At 33.4% G+C, this 21,214-nt stretch overlaps 1 protein-coding gene across 2 annotated transcripts in view; it reads right to left on the reverse strand.

The window, feature by feature from the left end:
- LOC136346957 (C-type mannose receptor 2-like) overlaps window positions 1-17,958 on the reverse strand; it is a 107,407-nt gene extending 89,449 nt beyond the window's left edge. The window contains exon 1 of one of the 2 annotated variants that reach the window (XM_066296535.1): window positions 17,753-17,958. The gene's annotated coding sequence lies outside the window, so the exon portion shown is untranslated. The remainder of the gene's footprint in view (window positions 1-17,752) is intronic. The other variant, XM_066296536.1, reaches the window with a different exon arrangement.
- Between the last annotated feature and the right edge of the window lie 3,256 nt (window positions 17,959-21,214).

Here is a 21,214-nt window from a genome sequence, read left to right on the forward strand (position 1 = left end):
CAATACTATGAAGACAATCTTATAAAAGTAACACAGAAAGAAAATCTGTAGGAATATTTAAAGTTTCCACACTTATGGCCACTACTGTATACAGGGTGTCCCACAAGTGTTTCATTATATTTCAGTGGGTAATAGTACATTAAAAAATAATATGACTCCCTATATAAAACAATGCTTCATTAAGAAGATACAGGGTGTTAAACTTAAAACACACATGGAATATTTCAACGTATCAGAGTATCAATGAACAGGCGAGCTCAATTATGTATTGAACAAAATGGCCACCAATTTGAACAATTTCTATAATGTTATAGCAAATTAATAATATTTAAAACAAACTTAATATTATTAAAACCATTTAGAGAATATCGTGCATATAGACGGTATTCAATTTTTTACTGGCAAACGATACGTCGGACGAAAAAGAGTCAAGTGAGCATTTTTCTTCTAAACGAAATTAAACTTCTAAAAATAATTTTTACTTTGATAAAAAGCAGTGGCGCACCATATTTTTCTTTAAAAATGTGCTGAGAGGTGTCCGTACGCACGTCACTGGTGAAACGAAAAATAGACCTTTTGCATAAATAAATGCGTCTACATTAACTCTCCAAACATGCCAAATTTCACTTACATATCTCAAACGGTTTTGAATATATCAATAAAAGTTAGATTTTTTAAGTAAAGTTTAACACCCTGTATCTTCTTAATGAAGCATTATTGGAATATGGTTTATATAGGGAGTCATATTATTTTTCAATGTACTATTACCCACTGAAATATAATGAAACACTTGTGGGACACCCTGTATATAAAAAATTAGCATCGTCAATGAAAAAACCGTGTCAAGCGGTAATTAAAGCGAAAGGCTCTTCCACAAAATATTAATTTATTTATTCAAATGAAAACTATTGTTTATTGGTGTATTTAAATTAAAGTGTACGAACAGAAGTGTTGTATGAAAAGTGAATGTTTTTGTTAAATTAACGAATTATTAATGTTATATATTCTAGAAAAAAAAATTGTTACATAATTGTTTAAACAAGAGTTATTGTTTACTGTGAAAAAATGAATATATTTTTTATTGAAGCGTAACACAGATATCGCCTTTTTAAGTCAAGAAATGCATGCGTACGAATAGAACTGTTGTATACTGTATATGGTCAAATACGTTCACGATCATTTTACCTACCACCCTCTTTCGGATGTGTATCGGTAAACCAAACACGCTGTATAAAACTTTTTTTTTTTCTAGAGCGTACGGTTTTTGATATAAGGTAGTAAACCATCTTACGTGGACCATCCTGTACATCTTCGGCCACTTGTGAAAGCATTCATGTTTATGATTATGACCCAAATTAACGGTTAATAATCAAGTGATACGATATCGAGCCGCATTTTTAAGCGGTAGGTACACAAGGAGCGCTATAATACCAATGCTGAAAATTAAGTTAAATTTTACTTGATATGTACATACATACAGTGGTGAAAAAAAGTATGGAAACTTTTGAATTTTGCATTTAAATTAGACATTAAGGAATATAGGCAAGAACCATTACTTGAAATATAAACTAAATATATTGCTCATTTATTTAAACAATAAAATTAAAATTTTCATTCGCAAGTACGCCCTGTAGAAAATAAATTCAAAATTTACATGGAAAAAAGTATGGAAACTTTTAAGTTTTAAGAACACATTTACAGCAAAAAAGTTATTAACATTTTGTAGAGTAACCATTAGCATCTAAAACTGCTTGGCATAGAATCTATTAATTTTCGAAGCGTCTCGTTTGGTATTTTAGACCATTCCAATTTAATTATTTCGAAGAATTCTTTCAAATTTTTAATATTTGAATGGGTTCGAATCCGTTGATCCAAAATATTACAAAAATGTTCAATTGGGTTCAGATCTGGAGACTGAGATGGCCTTTCAAGTTTGGTAATATTTTTCTGCAAAAACCAGTTTTTTACTATCTTTGCAGAATGCTTGGGATCATTGTCCTGCTGAAAAACCCATCTACTCGGCATTTCTTCTTCTGCAAACGGTAACATTTTGTTCTGTAGAATGTTTTTATATTGAAATCGATCCATACACCCTTGAATTAGAACGGTCGGTCCAACGCCAGATCTCGAAAAACAACTTCAAACTTGGACATTACCACCTCCATGATTCACGGTGGGAATTTGATATTTTGCTTTAAATCTAGCATCTGTGGGACGCCTTACATATTGTCTTCCATCAGATTCGAATAAGCAGAACTTGCTCTCATCGCTCCAAAGGACCGTATTCCATTGGTGGTTGCTCCAATGCAGATGATTCCTCGCCAACAACCTTCGAGCTTTTCGATTCTTGTTGGATAATAATGGTTTTTTTACTGCAAAACGTCCATGAAATCCTCCACTAATTAATCTATTTTGTATTGTTCTGCTGGTTACTTGAATATCAAACTGTTCCGAAATTTCTGTAGTAATTTGTCTAGCGGATTTTCTTGGATCTTGTCTTGAAATTCTTAATACTGCTTTATCAATTTCTGGGATGATTTTACGGGGACGACCAGTCTTGGGCAAGTTTTCTACACTGCCCTGCTTCTTAAATTTCGCTATTATCTTCGTCACAGCACTTTTACTAATCAGAAGAGATCTTGCAATTTCACTTTTCTTCTTTTTCATTCGATATAAATCTACAACTTTTTGTTTCAAGTCAAACGAGAAATATGCTCTTTTGGGCATTGTTGAAACAAGATTCAATTGAAATAAACCGTACTTTTGGAAGATCGTACACAATTAAGAGAAAAATAAACCCGTTTATGAATAGTTTCCATACTTTTTTCCAGCACATTTTTGTTTTTGTTAAAAATATTGACAATAATAAAATTATTTTTAGAATGGAATTTCATATTTGTTTATGTAGACTTATTTACCTTTTAGACATTAAAGGCTTCAATTTCAATTAAATATATTATAGAAAAATGTTAATATATTAAAGTTTCTATACTTTTTTCCACCACTGTATATACGTTTCTCAAAAATTGAAGCGGACATTTCAGAATATTACTTCTTCAGTAAATCAAATACGAAATCAATTGGAAAGAATTATACTTTACAAACGGATTTTAGAATACAACGAAAATAGAGGATTAAAAAAGATGTTAAACACGATAAAATATTTATAAAATTATAAATTATAAATCTGTGAAAAATTGCAAAATTTAAAGTTCCTGATGACCGAAATTGTCCCTTTCTTTTGAAAATCTTAATAGTGTGTATAACCTTTCCTACTTCTTTTGAGGGCTCTGACTATTTCGAAGGCTCCCAATCAAATTACTTATACAATAGCGGACAAAAATTTAGAAACTTTTTTTATTTTCTGTAGTTCATTCGAGTATGTCTATTCAGGGATCCCTCGTATGCATAAAATTTTTGTTTATGACGAACAGAAATCTTCTATTTATTTGTTTATTGTTCCTTAATTTGTTTAATAGGCAAAAACAATTTTTTTCTCCGACAAAAGTTTAGAAACTTTTTGTTTATCTTCAGTTATTGCAAAGTTTTTCACAAGTTGTGAGAGAATTATTATTGCACTATAAATATGGGTAAAGCTAAATGCATATCTCGGGATTTGAAACGAAAAATTGTCCGATTATGTGAAAGTGGTGAACAACAATTTCATATTTCAAAAAGTCTCAAAATTTGCAAAAGTGTCATCTCAAAGATTATATCTTGCTTATCGTAGTGGTAATAAAAGTCTTGTAGCAGGGAAAAGTACAGGACGACCGCAAAAACTTTCGCTGCTGTTGATAAAATCATTAAAAAAAAATCAGAAAAAGATCCACGTAAGACGTCGACTATGTGCTGTTGGTGTATTCGGAAGGGTTGCTGTAAAGCAACCCCTTCTATCACAGAAGAATATCGAGGCTCGTCTTCGTTTTGCTCAGGACCACGTGAAGTGGACTTGTGAAAAATGGCGCACTGTCCTTTGGAGTGATGAAAGTCAATTTCAAATATTTGGATCAGATCGGATACACCACGTAAGACGACCACATGGCGGCAAAAGATGCAACGTAAAGTACCAAGTATCGACTGTGAAACATGGAGGTGGCAGCGTTACTGTCTGAGGGTGTTTTAGTCGGTCTGGTACTAAATCAATTATTAAGGTCAAAAGAAGAATGGACAAATTCCAATATCGGGACATATTGGAGAACTAAACGTTGCTTTTTGCGGAACATGAAATGCCTCTTCGTTGGAGATTCCAACAAGATGATGATCCCAAGCATACTTCGAAGCTTATCGAAAATTGATTATCAACAAAGAAGGTGGATTTAATTGATTGGCCATCACAATCGCCAGACTTAAATCCTATTGAGCACTTGTGAGAAATACTAGATCGTCGAATTCGATTGAAAAATATTTGAAATTGAACTGAACCTCTTGATACCATAATGGACGAGTGGAGAAACATTCCCGAAGAAACGTGGGCCAAACTTGTAGATTCGATGCTCAGAAAATGTCAAGCAGTAATTAATGCAAAAATATGTGGAACCAAATATTAATTTTTACTTTTTTTTATAACAGAATCATTTTGTAAATAGCAGTTTTTAAACTCTTGTCCGTTTCAAAAATTAAATATTCCTCTATTTCTTTATACAGGGTTCACCATTACTCCGGCCTTGGTTCCTGGTGTCTTTGTACAAATATCAATATGAACTGTTTAGTACGGTACTAATTTATATCGGAAAGCTGCATGATTTAATAATATTTTTGTTTATACAGAGTGTTCCATTTTCGCTGGGCAGCATAAAGTTATAATTTTTTAAATAGCAACCCATAATTTTTTTATGCCATTTGATGAAACCTTAATTTAGAAGGAAAATGCATTAAACATTTTTTAAAATGGTTGCGATGTTGCCATATTAGAGAATTGAAAAAAAAATTGCAGCATCAAAAAAAATTATCACAAAACTTGTGTTTTTTGAAATTTGTTGTTGTAAAGTAGTAAATGAAAGTCAGAGGTGCTTAAAAACTTGAAAACATTTTTTTAATGCACCATACTTTTTTTGTATAAGAGCGCTAATTTGTAAATTTTACAAATTGCTGAAACTCGTTTTTTGTTAAATGGTAGCCATGATTTTTTTCAAGTCTTTCTAATGTAGTTTTTAATTCTCTATTAATTTGCAATAACATCTTTTCATCTAACATTTACAGTTATGGAGATATTTACAAAATTTCAATCAAATTGCAACAGGCATTATCATAATCTAACAGATTTATTCTAGTAGGCTTTGCTTCTATTTAACAAAAGTGTAAATTACTTACTTCATTTAGTTGTCATATTACCTTTCACTACCTTCTAATATGGCAACGCCGCAACCAGTTTAAAAAATGTTTCATGCATTTTCCTTCTACATTAAGGTTTCATCAAACGGCATAAAAAAAATTATGGGTTGCTATTTAAAAAATTATAACTTTATGCTGCCCAGCGAAAACGGAACACTTTGTATAAACAAAAATATTATTAAATCATGCAGCTTTCCGATATAAATTAGTACTGTATTAAACATTTTATATTGATATTTATACAAAGACACCAGGAACCAAAGCCGGAGTATTGGCGAACCCTGTATATTAAATTTAATAATTAAGTATATCAAACGGTCAACCTTCTGAAAGGTTACCATTGTACATCAAAGGTATCATAATAACTTGCCGCTTCTTTCAACTAATTGAAAAATGAAAAAGTTTCTAATCTTTTGTCCTCCACTGTATATTTTTGAGGTCTGGCAGTCTAAATTGTTTGTAATGCATTGGCCGTGTTTTTTAGAATTTGCAGGACTGTTGGAGCGAGTTTAAAGATCTAGAAATTTTGGCCAAAACATGTTCAATGCAATTTGTCAAACGAGCTGGGAGGCCAAAGTGTTCATTACAATTTTCAGAAAAATACCACTTCAGTTGTTGAGCAGTGTATTATTTATTAGGTTGGAGTCCATTTTACTTCCGACCCAAAGATTTCTGCACTGTTCGTGGAATCTGATCTGATAGTAATATGATAGACGCATGTATGAGTAGCTGTTATGTAAGTATGTAGGCATTTGCATTTTTGAGCAATTAGAACAACATAAAGCACATTAAATATTGTAAGTTTTTCTTGTATGAGAATCAATTAGTAATTTAATTTTTTTACATCATCTATTGAAAACTATGATTTACCCATTAAACTTAATCAGTAGTGGTTTCGTTAATCATAAACTTCAAAGCAGTATAATATATTGTTTTGCAGGAATCCTGTGCAATAAACTATGACTTAACGATTTAACGGTATTCCACTATAAAAAGTTACCAAGGATTCATTAATAAACAGAAAATAATATTAGTTTGTAGGGTTTCGGATATCTATGCGTTTTCGAATAAATAAATCTGCGATGTCATACATATAGCGCGTTTCTAAAAAGTAGTACCCCAAATATGTCCGCAACTTCCAACGACCCGTGATGATTCACTGATTGATGATTCATCATTCACTGTTGGAATAGTTTTCAGGACAGAAAACACTACATTAAAACGTTACGAACACAAAATCACAAAACAAAAATCTACTCACAAAAATGTGATATACACTCACTTTCACATGAAATGTACCACCCAGTAATACTTATAATTAAGTCTTGTAACTTTGGCAAAATAATGCTTCATAATAAAGCGTCAAATGATCAGACTTTGAGTAAAAAGTTACAACATTTGTTAATTAAAAAATTAATAATGAGTGACATCGCCTCGTACGGCAATGCAAGCACGTACTCTTCGCGGCATGCTTTGCATCAAATGATTAATATCCTCCTGGGGTATTTCATTCCATGCTACCTCAAGATGATGTCGTAAGGTCATCCACATTGTTTGAAGGCCTCGGTAAATTTCGAATACGGCGACTCATCATGTCCCAAAGATGTTCAATGGACGTTAGATCCGGTGACCGTGCAGGCCAAGGCAGTATTTCCAATTGTGCTTCTTCCAGGTATTGTCGAGTAATATTCGCACTATGTGGTCTTGCATTATCCTGTTGGAAAATGCCATTTGGTAAAATTTGCATGAAGGGTACTGATACTGGCCTCAGAACATTGTTAATGTAGCGACGTGCGTTTGGGATGCTGGGAATGAACACAAGAGAAGATCTTTGACCAACACATATCGCACTCCAGACCACAACACCAGGTGTTAAAGCTGTGTGTCGCCTTTCACAAAATTGCAAATTTCTTATTTCACCTCGGTATTCTGTGACATTTCTATGATCATCATCGATCCATAAACAAAATCGCGACTCGTCACTGAAGACGATATTGTTCCACTCATGACTCCAATCAACTCGTTCGTGACACCAGGCCAATCTGGAAGCTTGGTGTTGGGCGGTTAGTGGCAGTCGTAGATTTGGGCGGTATGAATGCAGGCCAAAAGACGAAATTCTTCTGTAAACTGTTGCCATCGACACCCGACAATTTAGAGCTCCCATCCAATCTACTGCGACAGACGTTTGAAATCGATCACCAATGGCCATCCGTCTAAGAAGTCGATCTTCACGTGCACTGCTGCTACGGGGAGGACGTCCTGCTGGACGATGTTGCTGAACCCTTTCTTCAGACCATGAAGACCATATTCTCGCAATCGTGGTGCGGTTCCGATTCATTCTTCGGGCATTCTCACGAAGAGAAAGTCCACCCTCCTTCATGCCGATAATTCGCCCTCTATCGAGATCCGAAACGTGGGAAAAATTTCGACGCTGTCTCACTGGGGGCATTTTGAGATGTCTTGTTCACAGTTCAACAACAAAATAAACTGACATTTCCATGTAAATATTATTTTATTTATTTACGATTGAATAAAAAATCTAAAAGGTCAATGACAAAAAAAACACTAGAATTCTGTCTTTTTTACTGAAAGTCTGATCATTTGATACTCCATTATGAAGCATTATTTTGCCAAAATTACAAGACTTAATTATTGGTATTACTGGGTGGTGCATTTCATGTGAAAGTGAATATACATGGAGGACCAGAAGTTTCGCATAAATTCGTTAAAAATTGAACGAAATATTTCTCATGAAAATACTGGAACACGTCAAATATAGTTTTTTGTTGTACATTTTTTCACGTAATTCAAAACATTAATCTTCAACTGATTTATCACAAAACGTTCCTATGGATTTAGGTTCTCAATGACTTCGTTTAAGAACTAGGGGATGTCGAAATTTCATTTTTTATTTATTTTTTTTAATATTTTTGGAAAGAAATGTAATAATTGGACAAAATTGTAAATGTGTAAAAGTTAGAGGTGGCTGTATTTAACATCTATTATAATAATTTAATTAATTTTGATAATGTCAATAATTGTTATTTATTCATTTATACCCGAGTCATATTAATTGCAAATACCGTTTAACTCCAAAACGGTTATTTCTACAGAAATTTTCCAAGAGTACCTTTTTTTAATAGCAGTAAATATACGATAAGTTTATTAATACAAAAGTGTTATACAGCGTAGCACAAAAAAATTAAGGCTAATTAAAATGTGATGGACACCTATATGTGGTGCCCTCTATCATTAATAAAAAAAATGAAGATAATTTTTGAATTTTGCGTCATAAAAAAAACCCGTTTGCCAAATTTTGTCCGATTAGTACATCCCTGTGCGAAAATATTAAAAAAACAAAACCAAATTAAAAATGAAATTTCAACACCCTCCAGTTCTCACACGAAGACGTCGTGGATCTACATTAATAGGAACTTTTTGAAATAAAATCAGTCAAGATTTATTTCTTGAAATAAACGCACGCATTCAATTAACACCCTGTATATAAAAATATTATTTTTAATTTTTTTCTATGGAACCCCATGTATATTATAATGTTTTTGAGTTTTTTGAAAAATTCTGAACATATTTCCTGTAACATGTCCATGTCTAAATTCAACAGTTTTCGAAACAAATATACAAAAAATAGAAATGACGGTAGAACTATTAATACTTAAAAAATGACGATATAAACTACTATAATTTAATGTATTAAATGTTCGAACTCTACCCGGTTGATCTAATTCTAACCTGAACTCACCTGGCAGTGGGCGAGCCGCAATTCAAATTCCTCAAAAACTTCTTTTTATCATATGAGGGGGTATTCGTTAAGGTTTTCGAGTAAATTTGTTTTTTAGCTTTTCAATATTGTTGGTTTTTTTTTAAATACACCCTATATTTCAGATAATCCCATAAAAAAGTCCATAGGAATGAGGTTAGGCGGTCTAGCAGGTCACTATAATTGCCATATTGCGTAAATATTTCAATAACTGGTAAGTTTAGACATGGGTATGTTATATGAAATACGTTCAGGATTTCACAAAGAACTCAGAAACGTTATAGTATACATGGGGTGCTATAAGGAAAAAAATGAAAATGTACATTAATAGATATACAACATAGATAACCCTGTATACAAGTTTGTTACGTCAAAAATGCATAACAGAAAACAATATTTCACGTTCCAGCGTTGTCATGAAAAATTTGTCCTTCAATTTCTAACAAATTTATGCTGACTTCAGTTCTCTATCTATAAAATTCCTTGCGAGTGTTAGAAATTTGACATTGATAAAACTTGCATATTTTCAAAAGAAAATTAAAGAACACTACAAGCATATTAAAATCAGAGAGTTTCGTAAGTCTAGTATATTCCAGCATGCCTTAGGTAATGGTCATAGAATTAGGTCACTACCAAGAAAGGGCATATACAAGTATTTTACTTCATAAAAACCGATGTGGAGTGAACACGAGCTGGATTTCAAGACTAATTTAAAATATAAAGTTTCATATATTCTGAGATTAGTGGATTTTTCTCTATAAGAAATATAACAACAGTAGAACTCGTTTAATCCGAACACGTTTAGTACGAGAGCATGGTTATAACAACAAATTTATAAAGACCCGTCAAAAGTTCAATATAAATACATATACAGTGTGACCCATTTGTTTTGGGGTCATTCTGTAAAAAGTTTATTAATTGTGTGGTTTAGCCCGGATTTTTCTTTAATTATAGAGCTTCAGAAACTGCACATTTTCAGCAAAAATGGCCTGGTTGACATAAAATTCAAGGCATACTATGGCAGTTTCCAGCAGCAAAATTTTAATAAATCACATTAGCGATTTTTTTAGAAAAACTGTGTAAGCCACTGGATTGACCACCTCTCAAAACGAGCCTGTACAAAATTTTATCGAAAAATTTTAAGTAGTAACGATTTTGTAGAACAATTAAAAATTTAATAAAATTAAACGGTAGTCCTATTCATAATTCTCGTTTGATAAGAAATTGGCTAAATGAAAATTTCGAAAACTGTTGGGTAGGGCGGAACAGTCCTTTTCGTGAGTGGCCACCGAGATTTCCGGAGTTAATCCCGTTAGATTTTTTTTTGGAATTTACTTAAAGGAAAAGTGTGTAAGTTAAAACTCTAAAATTGGCAAGAACTACGAGTTAGAATAATCTGTACGTATGTGAAAATTAGTCCACAGCAAGTACAAAATGTAATTTTGAACTTACGCAAAAGGAATGACAAGTTCAATGGAGAAAATGATCGCTTGGTAGAAGTTACAAAACTTTAATTGTTTCTTGTGATGTAACTTTCATTTTTTTTTATTTGTTCTGTATACGCCTAAGACCATAGCTAAGCAATTATAAACTATAAATTTTTAAAAGTAAGTATCTAGTGTTTATTTTTAATTCTTCTAGAAAATCATTATTATTCAAAATTTTTCACTAAAATTTTGTACAAGCCCGTTTTTCGGGGTAGTCAATCCAGTGGTGTGCGCAGATTTTTTCTATAAAAATCGCTAATATGATTTATTAAAATTTTGCTGTTAGAAACTGTCATAGAATGCCTTGAATTTTATGTCAACCAGGCCATTTTTGACAATAATGTGCAATTTATCAAGCTCTATAACTAAAAAAAAATCCGAGCTAAATCGCACAATTAATAAACTTTTTACAGACCGACCACAAAACAAATGGGTCACACTGTATATTTGTGTTTGTTTATAAAGATGTACCGTTTAAAACGAGCACATTTTTAAGTCCTAATATGGAAAAATATACATAAATATTCGGATATAACAAGCCAGCTCGGTTACCAAAGATCAAACGAGCCGTCAGCATAAAAGATCAAAGTTAAAAGAAACCATCATTGTGCCGAAAAAAGATGTCTATATAGCCGAAAATTAAAAAAAAGTCGTCGTTAGGCGGTGAAATTGCATTTAGTTTTCATTTTTCAATTGATATTCGAAATATTCATACAAGGACATATTGTAACTGTTGATCAGGGCGTGTTAAAATTTTGAGCAAAAACTATGGAAAAAGTTGAACGTAAACCGTTAACGTTAGATAAAAAAAACTAGAGATTATTCATAAATTACAAAATGGCTCTACAAATGCTGCCATTTGTTCTCAATATAAATTGATGAGTTCGACAGTTTCAACCATATGGAAAAATACGTCAGCAAGTGTATTTAGTGAAGTTACTAGTGACTGGATCAATAGTATGTGGCCTAATTTATGGCAAAAATACAATAAATGCGACAATTTTAACGGTGATGAAATGGGTTTATTTTTCCAAATAACCCCAGATAAATGTTTGAAATTCAAAGACGAACATTACACAGAAGAAAAATATCGAAAGAAAGATTAACTGTTTTTGTTGAGTGTTTGTATAGAGCGAGTTGTACCATATTGCTATTCAAAACGTTCGTAATTAATTGTAGAATTCAAAAATCAGATAATATACTGGGTGATTTTTTCGAAAAATTTGAGCTATAAGCCCTTGAACACGAGCTAGACTTCAACGTTAATTTGAACTAACCTGAATGCAGCTTAGGTGATTTGACAGTATGTTTGATACATGGGGCCAATGTATCAGAATTCTAATGCATTCTTAGAAGAAAATAAGACCTGAACGTACGTTATTGCAATCCATAGGTGTAAGTTATAGACTTAAAATTATTAATATTTTAACTCCTAAAATTTCAAAATTACATTTTTTTGAACTGGAGTAACCGCCCGGTTAGCAATGTCTGAGTCGCCCAGTAGATGATTAAAAATAGTAATTTTTTATCATTAATCGTTTTTTTTTAATTAATATTAATAGAAAAATTGACAGAATTGCCAAACGGATATTTTAAATTTTAACAGGAAATTTGCAACAACAAATTGGCTACTTAAGTACCGCGTTTAGAACAAATATTTAAATCCTTAACGGTGTCGAGGCACGGAGTGAAACAATAAACACACAAAATAATGCAAGCAATAAAATTGTGAAAAATGTATAAAATCCAGGTCAACCAGCTTACTCAGATTCTCACCCAGTAAAAACGTATTCGTATGTATTTAAGATTTCATGTCAAGGGCATTAGATGGGACGTCAGGAACTAAACATTAAGGTAAACAAACTATGCATTCGTGCATTACTCTTTAGCATGGAGAAGAGCTTGGACGAAAGTTAGAAGAGAGCACGATATCAGCAATGAGATCGACCACCCTTGACACCACATGAAAGACTCAATATGATTTGAGCAAATTTTTGAATATTGTTGCAGTTTTAAAACTGGTGGTTAAAAAAACTCAACAAATTTTGACTTCACGAAGATGGTAGCATGCAGGACAATTTTACCAAAAATTATGTTTATATTGTATTTCAACGTCTCGTATCTAGGAAATGAAACATTTGTGGGCTTAGATTAAAATAAACATATACAGGGTGTTGTATACACGGTGATTTCTAATGTTTGTGACTTTTCTTAACCTGAAACCTTAACAATTAGATCTTGTGCCAATTCTTCAGTCCTTTAAGAACAGTTCAACTACGGTAAACTCCGAGCAAAGCCGCGATTGCGAGTCATGTTGTAAATGACGCGAATGTAGGTATTGTTAAGTCTGACGTTTATGGTTTGCTTATGTTCTATCATTAGCTCTTTGCCTATCACATGGCCGTGACTGGTATTGTTTTCGGAATTTTATTGAAAAAGTTGAGAATACGGTTGGAACCTTAGTGGAAATCGACTGAAGACCTTTGCTAACGCGTCAAGTTGTGTGCAGCTGTCTAGTATTTTTCCGTTTTTTGAGAGTTTTACAAACGAAGAAGGCACACTGTGGGATTTAATTAGGCAATTTAATCTCCATTTTTTTTTTCAGCAAAGTACACCTCAGCTTTACGTATTTTGATTTGTTCAAGTAATTCTGCACATTAGAGAAATAAGATTACACCTGAAAAACTAGAGAATAAACACGAGAGTTTCGCCATATCCTCGGCGCACTGCCCGGTGTGGTTGGGACTTTATTACAGGAAAGACAACACCCGGGTATCTAGCAGGCAAGTTCCAATATTTGAGATACAGTATCGGACAAAATTAAATTGACTTAAATCATTTTTTGCTAATAGTGAAAAGTAAACTAAAAATTAAAAAAGTTATATACAAGGTGGGTCAATGAAAACGAAACAAGGCCAATTTCTCCTATTTACCACTCAAAAAAAAGAAAATCGCCGAGAACCGTCGATTTTTATTTCGAGGGGTAAATATTTGCGACCATTGTCAACCTTGCCACTTTGAAACCCTTGGCGGGGGAAGGTGCAACCCTTAAACCTTAAATGGGATTAGGGGTCAAGTGATGCCTCATTCTTAAGATCATCGAAATCTCTTTTGAACACTATCAGGTTTTTTGAATTTGATCCAATAGTTTTTTAGAAATCACGTTATAAATGTTGAAGAAGCCAACATTGAACAAGTAATAGTGTTTTTTCAATTCGTAACTTACATTAAAAAAAATGTGGGAAAAACCATTCTTTCTAAGCACAGATTTAAGTTTCTGATAGTAGTAACTTTACAATAGACGAGTGATTTAAAACATTTATTTACAATTTTATTGACTTTCTAATTTAACAAATGTTCAAAATGTTGCCCTCCTGCTTCCATACAGAAATAAAGGTTTTGTTCAAAACGATCTCGGACATTTTGAAGCATTTTAGGTCTAATCTTGCAACATTCATTAATGATTTGTTGACGTGAATAATTTAGAGACTCTGGCTGAGTTTTATAAATTTTACCCTTTAGTCACTTCATAGAAAAAAATCTAGCGAACTTAAATCTGGTGATCTTGCGGGCCACACCACTGGTTCTCTTCGGCCAATCCATCTACCAGGAAAAGTTTCGTTTTTCCCACAATTTCTTTTAATGTAAGTTACGAATTGAAAAAACACTATAATCTTTTCAATGTTGTTTTCTTCAATATTTATAACGTTATTTCTCGAAAACTACTGCATCAAATTCAAAAAAACTTGAAAAAGTTGAAAAGAAATTTCGATGATCTTTAAAATAAGGCATTCCATTTAGGGTTTAAGGGTTGCACCTTCCTCCGCCAAGGGGTTGAAAGTGGCAAGGTTGATTTATAATATTTGATGTGCAAAATGCCATCCGGAAGACATTGCCCAGTGATTTTACAGAAAAAGTTATTGATGCTTATGAAAAGGAACGTTCACAAAAGTTGATATGTGAGCATTTTAATTTATCAAAACAAGTAGCATCCTTTACAAGAAAAAAAACCATCTTCGAAGGACTGTGACTAATTTAAAGGGGGGAGAGTAGACGTCGAAAAAGTTCTGTGAGACTTGATAGAAAAATAAAAACGTTAATCAAGAAAAACCCTTGGATGTCCGCAGCTAATATATGTGCTAAATTAAGTGATACTGACTTGTCTTCACGAATGGCCCAGAGACGTCTGGTAGAATTTGGACTTCGTGCCCATCGACCAGCGCGAAAACCACTTCTATCAAAGAAAAACAAGGACGCTAGACTAATGTTTGCAATGCTTCATCTTTATTGGTCTACAAAAGGACTGGAAAACAGTGCTGTTTAGTGATGAGAGCAAGATCAATTTAATTGGTACTGAAGGATCTCTATATGTTCATCGTCCAATTGGGAGAAGGCTCGATTCTAGATACGTTCCCAAGTCCGGGAAGCGTGGAGGTGGAAACATAATGGTTTGGGGCGCTTTCTCTGGTTGGGACATTTTTTTTCGAGGAAAAATCTTCAAAAAACATCCACCTTGTTGACCCGACGGCTGGATAGTGTGGGATTCGCCTACTGCGCCTACCTAATAAAAAACCTCGATTTCCGCGTATCCTACGCCGACCCGGAACCGTTCCGAGGGATACAACGTCGATGACTGCGGAGGTGTCATGTTTCGATTTTTTTTCCGACTCAGTATGTTAATGCTTGTATTAGATGAAGTGAAAACGAAAACCAAAGAAAAGCGATTTCATTTGACTCTCCCCTGCTTATGTTTGCAAATTCTTCTATTAATATCAGGAAAAATTCGCAAATCAATGCCCTATTATTTGAAGAATTTGTGTGCAGACGTAGTTCGCTGTGATTTGGAAATAATCCTTTTGAAGCTATTATTTCGAAGTTGTAAAAAAGAAAAAAGAGGGGGGGATAAATATCTTCACTCTTTTTTTCCTTTGGATCTATACTTTTTTCCGATTATCTACAAAGGATCAGGTTACAGGGGAGGTGAGTTCCATCCTCTTTTTTTCCCTAACCATTTCAGACATGATATGGCTGCATTTATTCCATTTTTCTTTTGATTCGAGCATTGCCTCAATGAAATTTTTTGGAGTTAGCGCGTTCACGTTCGAAAATGGAGCAGTGGAAAATGCAGTGCTCTGCTGTGTCTTCGACTCCGCAGGTAATCTGGTTGGGGTATGGGTCCCATACGTAGAATTATTGGGAAAATGAATCGTTTCATGTACTGTAATATATCGAAAACAGTGATTTAACCGCATGCCGATTGGGAAATTCCATTATCATACATTTTTCGGCATGATAACGATCCCAAACACACTTCAAGGATCTTAAAACTGTGAGTGAATGATAAAAAAAATTAATGTTCCGCAGTGGCCAGCTTAGTCGCCGGATCTCAATCCGATTGAGAACCTTTGGGAAATTGTAGAGAAAATATACGAACCAAAAAATTCAGCAATGGAAAAAACCTTTTCAAAAAAGTGGAAAAAATTTGGAAATCTCTTGATCCTACAATTATTTAAAATTTGATAGAATCCATGCCAAAAAGATGCCGTAGTGTCATAGATAATAAAGGATATTGGACGAAATATTATTGATCAATTAGCAACAAATTCATGGCAGTTCTATTTTATTATAACGTTCAATTTAATTATGTCGCATTCTATTGTTGTTGAGTTTTGAATTTCCCTTTTTGTTAATGTATTTTAATTGATTTTGAGAATTTATAGTTTTTTTTAATAATAAAAATGATTAACTTTTTTTAATTAAATTATTATTTTGAACAGTTTTTGGATTAACATAAAAATATATACATTTACTGGTGGTCAATTTCATTTTGTCCGATACTGCATGTTGTATATACAGGGTGAGTCGGGAGGATCGTGCCAAACTTCAGGAGCGTGTTGTACATGAAAAAGAAATGTTAAAAATCTAAAATGTTGTTATCCGATTTTTGTTTGTTTACAAGTTATAGCGTAAATAAAATTAAAACATAAAATTTTAAAAATGTATAAATTTCATAAAAAATTCCATAAATTAACGTTTGGATATCATAGTAAATGTTCAAAAATATTTCCATTAACTTCTAAACATTTTCGGCTTCGTCTATGAAGAGCATTCGTTGCGCTCCTGATTGTTTCATGTCTTTCTTTAATGGCAGCTGCAGCATTTCTAATGCGTTGAATTAGTGCATCTTGAGTGTCCACTTTTACTCTGTACACTTCAGTTTTAAACCAACCCCACAAACAATAGTCTAGTGGTGTGAGGTCTGGAGACCTTGGAGGCCAACTAATAGGGCCACCACGACCAATCCAACGTCCAGGTACGTTTATGGTAAATAAAATCCTAGTTAAAAAATTTTATTTACGCTATAACTTGTAAACAAACGAAAATCGGATAACAACATTTGAGTTTTTTTACATTTATTTTTTATGTACAACACGCTCCTGAAGTTTGGCTCGATCCTCTCTACTCACCCTGTATAAATTGTTTTTTGCTTCTACTCATTTAATGACTGTCAATTTTCGACGTCGAAAACACCCCAGTAATACCGGAAATTTATTGCATGGGTCGATGCAGACCTTCCGGTCTTTCAAATCTCTTTGGATTAAAGAAGTGGCAAAATTTCCCACCTTTTCTTAACCGAATTTGAAGCATGGACAGATAATTGAAAAAGAAAACCTGAAAAACTTTTATAGAGCCGGATGCATTATGGCATTTCTGAGCTACATGGATCGCCCTGTACATCGTCGAATTTTTTTTTCCCTCCATGTAACAATATACTACATGTTTAACCGTAAAAAAAAGTTATGGCGGTTTCGACAGCTTCCAATTCTCCTGTTTTTTTTTCTAACCGTACATCTAAAAGTTCAGAAAGGAAACTTAAATTGGGTTATTTAGGGCCCTCCCTGGGTAAAATAACCCACTACCTACAGTATAAATATAAATAAATTAAATTCAATTAAAATTAAAATTAAATAAAATTTAAAAAAATATAAGGAGCAAGCCTATACTTATTTTATGGTAATATCAAGTTAGATCTTGTTAAAGGTTCCATTCAGGTGTCACTTATATGTTCGATTTAACATTTCATTTAAGAAAATATTATGCTTATTAAAATTAGGAAAAAACTCGTTTACGTTTCAAAATCTGCGCCAATACTTACTGAACTTATAAGAAGTCAATCCATTCGTAATTAAATGAAAAATTGTTGGTAATCTCGATCGTAGAATTCGCCGGTACCTCTCAACTACAGGCACAGACACAAATTACAAAACCGACATCAACGAAAGCACATAACCGAATGCAGCTTGTTTACCACACTCACATTACAGGCCCGGCAGTCGTCTCAGACTGTCCGGGTCCGGCTTCAGATAAGCCGAATACTTACATTGTTAACATCACAAAGAAGTACTCAATCTGAAATTTTTTGAAGATCTTCCTAGTTTGTTCCGAAAATATCGGTATTCTCACCTGTTCGTTTCGGGTTTCTTGTCAGGGGGCCCCCTTTTAAAGTAGAACTAAAGTATCTGTCGCCGTTGATAATTATAAGTTTTAGATATAATAGAGGGTCCACAAATAATCCCTTTCTCTCCTCTGTGCGGCCATGTCCCCTTCTATTAAGAGAAAAAATATGGTACGATTCTGCAACATTCGATTTATCTTTACAACGATCTTTAGTGTTTGATACCCACCCAACTCGTCATGTTTTACTTACGTTTAGGTCTATACTATAATAGATAACTAAAAGATGAAAATTTACAATTCGCTCAACTAAGGGTTGTTCTGGTGTGACCGTGAGAAACTGGGTAGAAATACACACATGCACCCTTATAGTAACATTCTCTGGCCACTTATAGATGACTCTGTCCTTCGCAGAGTCCGTGTGTAAAATGTTAATTGGAAAAACCTTTTAAGGTTTACTTTTTAAATCATTTAGACTAAAACCCCAAATTCGTGGAAACTTACCTAATCAGCGTTCTGATTGGTCAATCAGAACAAAGGAGGCGGAGTTTTCCCAACTCAGAAACGGATTGGAATCTGAGCTACAAGGCAGTTATCCAGGTTTTCTCCTGATTCCAATTGCCACCTAAATTTGATTATTGAATGCCCAAGTTATACGGGGTGGCGCATCGAAAACGAAACGGAGGCATTTTCGCGTATTTAGAAATTTAAATTTAAAAAACGCTCCGTCACGTTAACTTTAAATCCGAGGGGGGCGCATTATAAACGTATACTGGCTCCTTTCACATCAGCTAGCTAGCCGGGGTGAGTTAAACCTCTAAAATCTTAAATGGAAAGTAGGGTCGAGTAGTACCTTGTTTGAGAGGTCGTTCGATTCTCGTTAAAATGATACCCAATTTGGTTAACTCTGATCAAGCAGTTTTCAAGAAATCCGGAAAAATTAGCTCAAAAGATATATCATCTGGTATGAATTAATGATGTGATGAAATTGCTAAGGACTGCGGTGTCGTCCCTGTGTGTAAATGAAAAAATCAGTAAAGAAATCGGTACAAAAATTAACTTTTTTATCATTACTGATAAATTCACTATTTTTACGAATTTTCATACTCTGAACTCTTCACAAATATTAAGATGAGAAATATAGTTTCTTTTAATGCACGCTGATAATGAGAAGTATATTTAATTGAAAAAACAGTCATTTTTCCAACACAGAAAACTTCAGGTAAGACTGCACGAGAAACGATATCTAAGCTTCGTAAAAAACAACTTACTTCTGTACTTGGAAGATGTTCTTTTGGGCTTAAGATAATGTTTCGGTTTATACAAGATGGTACTGCTGCTCATTAACCGATACGTATAAGGAAGTTCTAGAATATGATTTCACAACGATGGATCGCTCGGGACAGTGGACATCTTTGACCATCACGAAGTACAAAAGAATCACTAATTGAAGAATTTATTTATAGGAAGTGAAATCTTCCTTCTCTCCACCCGATACACTAAAAACTCCGATTAAGACAGTGCAATGTCTTTGATCCTATTGCCAATTTCAGGTTCAGCCTGAACAAACGATTATAACCGACAAGTTTTTCACCATTGAATCACTGTCGACTATCTAACCAGCTGCCCCACCTTATGTTATTTAATTAACGTATTACGACTGAAAAAAATGTATTTAATGAAGAAAAATGAAAAACTACGTCTTACACTGTAACACTGGTCAAGTTTCCACGATGGGGATTGCTAGTTTCCCTATTTCTGAACATTAAATATGCCATCTGTAAGAAATAGAAATTACGGTCGGACCCTAATATATCTAGGGTGTCCAATACAAAAATTGAAAAATACAGTGTGATTTCCGACTAAACCAAAAACAGCTAAATGCACCGCAAAATTTTTTTGAAAAAAAATATTAACGAAAAGCGAGACACATTTGCTTGCGACACTCTGTATAACTGGGCGACTGTGCGTAAATTAACCGAACTCCATCTTTGCTTTTAGATTTCTGAGCCCGAAAACTAATGACCTAGATGAAGTTGTTCTGTTCTTTTTTTTTGGAAAATATGGCACTATCGACGTCACCAAAATGGCGACAAATTCTAATACAGATTTGCCGCAATATTTTAAATTAGTACTATACCCGGTGATTCAAAAATATAGTTCGTATTTATGCTTTTTTTTTCTTTTTAAACTTAGAAAATTGAAATTTGGAGGAAAGCTATATGCGAATAAAGCCGATTGATTGACATTAATGACATTTATCTAGCACTTCCGTTTTAACCGAAATTGGCCTCAACTTTCCATTTTCAAATGCAATGCCCTATACTTCTTCACTTTTTTTGGAATCTAGAGGTCCTTTCTAGGCTAAAAATATGTCTTTAATTATTTTTTTTGTGAAAAAAATTAAGTCTTATTAGTATTTGAAGAACGTCCTCAACGCCCTTCCATGCTGCATGACTTTATGCGGCGCATGGTTTCCATTTAGAAATCATTTAGGCCGCCATTATTTTAAAAAATTAGTAAATAAAATGAAAACGGGAAATTCTAATGAAGAAGAAAACTTTATTATCAGTAAGGCAAAGAAATTGATATTTCATTCATGGTAGAAGTAAATCCAAGTATGTACACTATTGGTTATATGTAGAGTAACTAAATAAAAATTTAAAATAAATGTGTCCGTAAATAAAATATTTCTTCAGTATTAATAAAATGTGTTTGACGTTTGGTCAAACATCGTAAAGCGAGAAACATGTTTTCAGTATATTTTGTTTATGTCCTTTTTTCTGATTTTTTAATTTTTTGCATGGTTCACAAATAGAGCAACCAAGTTGTTTAAATAAACAAAATAAATATTCTGTTGCATGGTATCGACCCTGCAGTCAACAATATTTAGTGAACATTTTCAAGATGCAACGTGGTGTTCATTTATCACTTGAGTTAAAACAAAATATTTGAGAAAAATTGGAAAACGGTGAAAAGCAGTGTAAAATTGCAAGAGATTTAATTTTAAATAAATCAGTAGGATAGAGGGTTATTTTTACTTATAAAAATAGAGGAACCTTAGATGAACTTCCGAAGTGTGGCAGAAAACGAAAAACTGATAAAGTGATGGAGAGAAAAATTAAAATGGTATCCATTAGGGATCCGATTAAGAGTGCAAGTA

This window comes from Euwallacea fornicatus, chromosome 25 (genome assembly GCF_040115645.1).
Source record: "Euwallacea fornicatus isolate EFF26 chromosome 25, ASM4011564v1, whole genome shotgun sequence".
NCBI lineage: Eukaryota > Metazoa > Arthropoda > Insecta > Coleoptera > Curculionidae > Euwallacea > Euwallacea fornicatus.